Here is an 8,278-nt window from a genome sequence, read left to right as displayed (position 1 = left end):
TTAGGAAAGGGATGGACAATAAGACAGAAAATATCATAATGCCACTATATAAATCCATGGTACACTCACAGCTTGAATACTCTGTGCAATTCTGGTCACCTCATTTCAAAAGAGGTATACTAGAATTAGAAAAGGTACAGAGGGCAATAAAAATGATAGGAGTATGGAACATCATTCATACAAGGAAAGATTAAAAAGAGTGAAGCTGTTCAGTTTAGAAAAGAGATGACGAAGTGGGGTCTATAAAATCATGATAGAGGTCAATAAAATCATGACTGGTGTGCAGAAAGAGACTAGCATTATTTACCCCTTCACATAACATAAGAACTAGGGATCACATGACAAAATTAATAGGCAGCAGGTTTAAAACAAACAGAAGGAAGTACTTCTTCACACAATGCACAGTCAATCGGGGAAATTCATCACAGGGAATATTGTGAAGGTCAAGAGCACAACTGGCATAAAAAAGAATTAGCTAAGTTCATGGCGGATAGATCCATCAATGGCTATTAGCCAAGATGGTCAGGGAGCAACGCCATGCTCTGGGTATCCCTAAACCTCTGACTGCCAGAAACTGGGACTGGATGACAGGGGATGGATCATTTGAAATTGCCTTGTTCTGTTCATTTCCTCTGAAGCGTCTGGCACTGACCACTGTCAGAAGTCAGGATACTGGGCTAGATTGGTCTGACTCAGTATGGCTGTTCTCATGTTCTTAAATCAAAGTCATGTTGTTTGTTGATTAATATACTGTGTTATGATCAGGCTTAACCAGCATAATTTCTGCAAAGGAAAATCATACTTTGCTGATTTATTAGAATTCTTTGAATTTGTCAGTAAAGTAGTGGATAAAAGAGAATGGGTTGATATAATGTATACAGTATTCCAAATAGCCTTTGACAAGCTTCATAAAGAAGCTAAGTAGTCATGGGATGAGAGGAAAGTATTGTTGTGACATTGCACTCTGTATGATTTTATGAAAGTATGCTGATGAGTATGACTATAATGTAACTAAAATATGCTTCATGCAAAAGGTGTCTTGTAGGGTACCATTACAAAGCTTATAATATACTGAGTGTGGTCATCCTATTTGTATAAATGTATCACTCTTGTATCTGAAACTAGACATATGAAATATAACGCTGAGGGCCTTTGTAATTATGCAAAGTGTGGGCCATTAATGGTGGTTTGGAATCTTGACAGCTCCCATTAACCAGGACAATTGTCTGTAGATGGCTCTGTTTTACTTGTAAGTCTTTCTGTATACCTGTGTGCTGGCAAGTGGGTAATGAAGTCTTACAGTGACATGTGATCATGTCACCTGAACTGGAATCCATCTTTAACCTGGGGCTTTTCCATTTAGGGGGAGGTCCCAGAGAGACAAAAGATTCCTCCCCTTGTGCGAAAGCTATATAAAGGGGTGGAACAGAACAAAGGGGACTGCAATCATGAGAAATCCCCTAGCTACCACAGGAGCTGGAACAAGGGCTGTACCAGGGGAAAGGATTGTGCCCAGACTAGAAAGGCATCCAGTCTGTGATAGAAGCTTATTGAAACACCTCTGAGGGTGAGATTTTATCTATATTCAGTTTTCTTACAGGATTAGGCATAGGCTTGCACGTTTTATTTTATTTTGCTTGGTAATTCACTTTGTTCTGTCTGCTATTACTTGGAACCACTTAAATCCTACTTTCTGTATTTAATAATAACTTTTTACTTAAAATCACTTTTTCCTTATTAATTAACCCAGAGTATGTATTAATACCGGGGGGAGGGGCAAACAGCTGTGCACATCTCTCTATCGGTGTTATAGAGGGTGAACAATTTATGAGTTTATCCTGTATAAGCTTTATACAGGGTAAAACTGATTTATTTGGGGTTTGGACCCCATTAGGAGTTGGAGTGTTAGAGACAGGAACACTTTCTTAAGCTGCTTTCAGTTAAGCTTACAGCTGTTAGGGGATGAGGTTCAGACCTGGGTCTGGGTTTGCAGCAGTCTAGTGGGTCTGGCTCAAACCAGGCAGAGCACTGAAGTCCCAAGCTGCCAGGGCAGGAAAGCAGGGGCAGAAGTAGTCTCAACACATCAGTTGGCAATCCCAAGTGGGGTTTCTGGATCCAATCCATCAGAATTGTCATGGATCAAAAATTAGCTAAGGGATAGGGAAAGCAAGTAGGAATGAAATGTCTGTCTTCTTCATAGTGAAAGATTAACAGTGGAACCTCTGGTTTCCTTACTAGGTCCAGTGTTGTTTAATGTAGTTATGAATTACATACAAAAACCCTATATTAAAAGAACATGAAGATTGCAAAGTCAAGCACATAAAAGTTAGGTAATTTCAGAATTAAGGTTGCTGTGAAGTCTTGATCCCGCCTCCTGGTATGTATGCTTTATGAGACAGTCTGTAATTACACAATCACATATTCTTTCTTCCACAGGACCCTGTTTACAGAAAACATCATGACTCTGATAAGTACTATCTATCCTGTGCTCTGAATGAGGCAGGGTCCTGTGGAAAAAGTAGTCTGTGATCATGTAATTAAAGACTGTATCATAATACACACCCACCATGGGACGAACTGAGGTTGCACAGGCATTTGCTAGCTTTTGAATGCTTGATTTGCAACTCTGAAGTTCTTTTAACAGAGATTTTTGTATGTAATTTTCTAGGTGTTTGAAAAAACAAATGGAAACCCCCCAGAAATTCCAACATGTGGAACCATACTGACTGCCCCAAGTTTCACCAGCCCATCTGGAATCTTTTGATTCGCTGCACAGACCTCTGACACTTGATCTGCTAGAGTAACTGAGAATAGTAGCAGCTTGCCCCATACCCAGTCCATGTCTGTTCTTCCCCATGGCTTTGCAACATTTATTGATACCTTCTGACAGCAATCCTTTCTGGGAAAGCCTATTGTCTTCAAAAGTCCTCTTTTAAGGCTAGAGTGACATTTTAGGATATCTCGGACCAGTGCTGAATCCTTGGGCATGAGAAGACTAGACCATCTAATCTACTCCCAACAGAGACCTCCCAACCGTCTGAGCCTCGTGACAGCGGTGGTGGGGTCAGCAGGAAGGTCAGGAGAGCCCCGAGATAGGACAGTCAAGGCAGACCTTGGCTGAGGAGAGAGAGAGGGGAAAGAGAAGCACAGTGAGGTGAGGCCAGCACAGTCGTCACTGGGCTGTTGGGACAGAAATTAACCAGGCAGCTGGTGGACTGGGAATGAGGGATAGAGAAATAGGGTCACGGATAAGGACAGTTAGGGGAAAGAGGAGATGGGCTTGGGATGAGAAGAATCAGCTTAAGAAAAGGCAGAGAGGGATGGATCGTGGAGAGGGGAGACTGAGAGTCTAGGGGGTTGGGATAAGTCTGTAGGCAGGGCTGAAAGTAGAAACAGGGACTTACCAGTACGGGGCTGGGTTGGGGCTGGCTTTGGCCCCCGGAAGGGGCGGGGATGAGGGGTCAGAACCAGCCCCAGCCTGCCCTGTACCAATAAGTGCCCACCCCCTCCCCTGCCGGGAAAGCAGCAGCAGCCGGGGCTTCGGCAGCAGTTTAAAGGGCCCAGGGCTCGGCCACTGCTACCACCCCGGGTCCTTTAAACCACTGCCAGAGCCCCCAGCTGCCGCTGCTACTCCAGGGCTCTGGGGGCTCTTTAAAGGGCCCAGGACGCCCCTGCTTCTACCTGCCCGGCCCTTTAAATAGCCCCTGGAGCCTTGGGGTAGCGGTGGTGGGGCTCTGGCAGCTATTTAAAGGGCTCGGGGCAGTAGAGGCAGTGGGAACCCCAGCCCTTTAAATAATCCCCAGAGCCCCGCTGCTGCTACCCCAGGGCTCCCGCAGTGGGGCTCTGGCGGCAATTTAAAGGGCCTGGGGCTCCAGCTGCTGCTGGGAGCCTCAGGCCCTTTAAATTGCCACCTGGGTAAGCTGGGTCTTCCTGATATGGCGCACCGGCTCTTGCTGGTATGCCGTACCAGGGCGCACCAGCTTACTTTCACCTCTGTCTGTAAGGCTTATCTGAGCTCACCCCGAGACCCCAGCCACTACCCCACATTCACTGGTCTTGCTTCCACAAGAGGCCAGATAAGAGAAAGTCGTTTCAATGTTTCAGCAAACAGAATGAACAAGGATCAGCCACCTGGGCTCAGAGTGTTGTGGGGCCCCAGAGCCCCACAGATAAGCTGAACTCCAGCCCTTCCCATTTGCAGAGAGTAAATGTTTTTCTTCTTCTCCTGACAGTGTCCCAAGTAGCCGGACTGCAGCAGCCAGCAAACGCGGGCCATACTCACAGGCTGATGGCTTCAAAGCAATTTAATAACTATTTTATCAGCAAAATCAATGTAAACTGCAGCATTGGAGCTGATCAGGAGCTTGCACTGGGAAAGCAATCTTACGGGAAACGGCTGTCAGCAGGCCGGCCAACTGTGAGCTTGTCGCAAGCCAGAGGTGCCGGGGGAGGCTCTCTGGCCAGCACTATGCAGTGGGTCAGACTGGATGCTCAGAATGGAGCTTTCTAGATGTCAGCTCTCTGGCCAGATTGAGGCCAGGTAAACTGTCATCGCCCCGCCAGAGCTATGGTGATTTACCCTGGGAAGGATGAGGTGCAGGAGTCTGTATCTTCCCCTTGCAATTACCCCTCTGCACTCCCATCAGGCTGCTTGCCCCTCTTGCTCCTCATAGCCTGGGCTCCAGCAAAGGGACACAGAGAGCATAAGAGAGACAGTCCAGGTGTCTGTCCCAGTTGCGTCTCCGGCACCCCAACCTGCCAGGGCAAGGAGGGGGTGTGACAGCAGACGAAGTGTCCCAGGGCCAGCATGTGCCTCCCCGGCCTCCAGAACCTCCTCCCTCCCCCTGTGGCTCCTGGCATTCTCTGCCTGAAGGCCCAGAAAGGGGAGCCCTGAACAGCTGGGTCTCCTCCCTGGGCTCCAGCACATTGGGCTGTCTCTGCTGTCCCCATACTGGAGGCCAGGGGAGAGCTTGCTGCCACCCACTCTGATGGGACTGGCTGCAAGGTGATGCGGAGGAGCCCTGAGCTCACACTAGAGAGGGCAGGCAACAGGGCAGGGCGTTCAGCACCAGCTCTGCCACCAGCCGCTCGCAGCCCTGTCCAGGGGGAGCCTCTCTACCCCAGGGCTGGGGCTGGGACTGCTCCTACCCTGTGACTGGGGAAAGGTGCTGGCTCCTGCTTATTCTCTCAACCCTTAGGGTTACTGCCCCGGCTGCTCTGAGTGGCAGGGGCAGGAACTCTGAGGCTGTCTCTCCACCAGGGCCCCCACGGCACATGGTCGTCAGCCCCACACATCCAGCAACATGAATCAGGCCCGAGCCATGTGACATTGGCTTCAGAATCACAAGGTTTCAACATGCTGGTTTTCTGTGAGCCGAGCCTGGTCTGGAGTGAAGGGAAGCTTCTCTGCCCCTGCCCCTGCCGAACGTGATCCGCCCGCACCCTGCTTTCCTGTTCCCCACTCCTGGTCTGGGTGGGAGCAACTCGGGGCAAATGAGCTCTAAAGACATGCATACAAATGCAGTCTGCACAAGGAGACTTCACTTGCCTTTCCTACATCCTGGGCACTGCTAGTCCACCTCCTCCAAGCACTGTCCTAACTCCCTGCCCTACTTGTACCCTCCCGCCATATCCACACAGCCTCCTATGCCCCCTCATTTGGCCTACTTCTCCCTGCCCCTCCAGTCTCCCATCCCTCCCTCATGTTCTCCTCTGCTATCCTCACACCCACTCAGCCTGCTGTTGGCTCACATTCCCCTGCAGCCTCACAGTCCCTAGCAGCAGCTTCAGTCCTCTGGCAGCCCTGATTTCCCATGCACTGGCTGTCAGGAAAGAATTGCTACCATGACAAGTCAGCTTGTCTCCTCAGCCCATTGTGAAGAACAAGAGGTGACGGCGTTGAGATAAGGGCAGAAGTCACCAACTTGATGCCAGAAATCACGGTATTGAGAGGGACTTCAAAACCCGCTAAACACGGTGTGACTCATCATAAAGCCAAGGGAGCACTGATACCCCGCTGCTCCCTCAACCCCTTTGCCCCTTGCAGCTTCCCCTCCTGGCCCCCAGTATGACCTGTCTCTCCACCTGATTTCTGACCCTGAGGTGACTCCTGCTTCTTACTTCCACGTAAGGCAGGAAAAAGGAGAAGAAAAAGCACTCTTCCGTGGAACTGAATCTCGAGCCGCAGAGCCTTGCATATGGCTTCAGAAGAAGCTGGAAAGGCCCTAAATAGAGCTTTCCATTGAGGATGGTGGCCCAGCATCCCCTGAGCTAGGATTGACAAGCAGTACCTAGGGCCGAGGACCCCACGGTGATGGGGGCTGAGGCACAGGGCAAGCAGGAGATGGTGCAGGCCAGAGTGGAGGAAATTGTTAGCTTGTCCCACGCTGCTACTGCTGTGAACTCCAGGCTGTATTAAAGCACTACAACCTGCTTGTTTCTTGCACTTGCCTGCACGTGGACATTACAGGCAGGAAAGCACTCTGGATTCCACAGCGAGCTACTGTTTAGTTTGGATCAAACATGCCAATCAGCAGCACAACAGGAAAGCTAATGTGGCACACACATGCATCAGAGTTTGCTTACACTGCCTGAGACAGTTCTGATCATCAGGCTATGCAGGGTTCAGCAGCATGTGCTGTCAATTAAGCCACATATTTTCACCAACTCCCCTTTGCAATCAGTTGCAGGAGGATAAAGGTAAGTAGCTGACACAAGGCCAGTCCTTGTGTGCACTAGTTTGAGCAGTATGCTGGTAGGCGAGCCCCCTGGGTTAATTTAGGGGTCAGTTTCTGCTGGTTGGTCACTCTGAGGACTCTGGAAATTTCCTGGTGATGCGAGTCATCTATTGTCCTCCATGGCATAGCAGTAAATTCCCCTCTAGGGCTGGTTCAGAGACGTGCAAGGGAAGACCAGCAATGGGAAGCCAAAGCCATGGAGAGCACAGCGGCAGGGCAAGCTCTTTGAAAAGCCAGTGCCAGCAGCTGGCGGCAGACAGGTGATGGAGAAGGCAGCAAGAAGAAGACAGCTATCACATGAGGAGTTGAACGAGGAGGAGGAGCAGATAGTACAAAGGCCCCAAGGAGGAGGAAAGAGGAACAAAAATTAATGCTGGGTCTGGGAGGTAATTTGGGTTTGAGTTTATGGCCTCAGCACATTAGCTGGATATTAAAATAATCAACAGTGAAATAGTTAACCATACTGACATGCACATGGGGTCATTAGGTTTCAGAGTCAACATCACATTGTTTCAGACTGTCTGCAGGCTCAGACAGACGTCACTACATTGGTTACACTCAGTTCCCATTTGGAACATTTTCTCTGCTATCATAAGGCCTAGAAGCATCATTAAAGAAAAGAAGCAGCAGTTTGGTTTCTGGAGCACAACTTTGTGGCAAGGAGCAGACTGGTGGTGAATTCATAGGTGAGAGAAGGAGGGAGCATGTAGGGTCCTGAACATACCCCTCACTACTGGGCTGGTGCAAGGCGAGCATGGCCTTTGGAAGTGCCCTACTGTGCACACACAGCAGATGAAGCTGGGATAGTGTGAGACGGAGGATGGCTGCAGCCTGCCCTTGTGCATGGCTACGGGAGCTGTGACATGAAAGGGGGTTGATAGCAAAGCATCAGGCTAGTCTCTGTCTTCAAAAACTGGAGGAAAGGAAGAAGCCTTGCTGCTGGGCTTCTTGGCTGCTACCCTGGCAGCTATGGCAGTCACTGACTTGTGGCCTCTGCCCATGTGATGCCATGATAGCTGACAAAGAGGCCTATGCTTCCTCCGGCCTCCGGACTGACCACCGAGGAGCAAGAGCCCAGTAAAGTATGACATCTGAGATTCACCATTGACAAGCAGGTACTTCTAGCCAGCCAGCAGGTCTGTCTGTGTTCAGACGTCTGAGCTGAGACGCCCACTGGCTAATCTTTCAACCACGTCCCAGCTTCCGGAGACTGAATGAAACCACACGAGCCGCAACAACTAGCCTGCATTAGTAGTCACCTTTTCAGTCTGTTTTTAGAATAGTTCCTGAAATACCTAGCGCAGCCCTAGGCTAGCCAGCCATGTTGTCTAAAAGGTCACAGAGGGACACATTTCATAGTTAGGAGTTGCATGTTTAATCCCGAGAAATCATGTTATTTTCACCTACATTTGTCATTTGAATATTAAATATAACAAGCTGTGTCATGAGCAAAACCCACAGGTAAGTGAGGAACATGAAGACCTGGGAGATAGGTCAGAAACAAGAGAGAGCGTGGGCTATAATGGCAGAGAGAAAAGAGG

At 49.2% G+C, this 8,278-nt stretch overlaps 1 protein-coding gene across 5 annotated transcripts in view; it reads left to right on the top strand.

The window, feature by feature from the left end:
• Positions 1-8,278, top strand: part of MYOCD (myocardin) — a 506,444-nt gene that overhangs the window by 132,365 nt on the left and 365,801 nt on the right. The gene's annotated exons all lie outside the window — the stretch shown is intronic.

This window comes from Gopherus evgoodei, chromosome 15, assembly GCF_007399415.2.
Source record: "Gopherus evgoodei ecotype Sinaloan lineage chromosome 15, rGopEvg1_v1.p, whole genome shotgun sequence".
Classification (NCBI taxonomy): Eukaryota; Metazoa; Chordata; order Testudines; family Testudinidae; genus Gopherus; species Gopherus evgoodei.
This window is presented reverse-complemented; position numbering and strand designations above follow the sequence as displayed.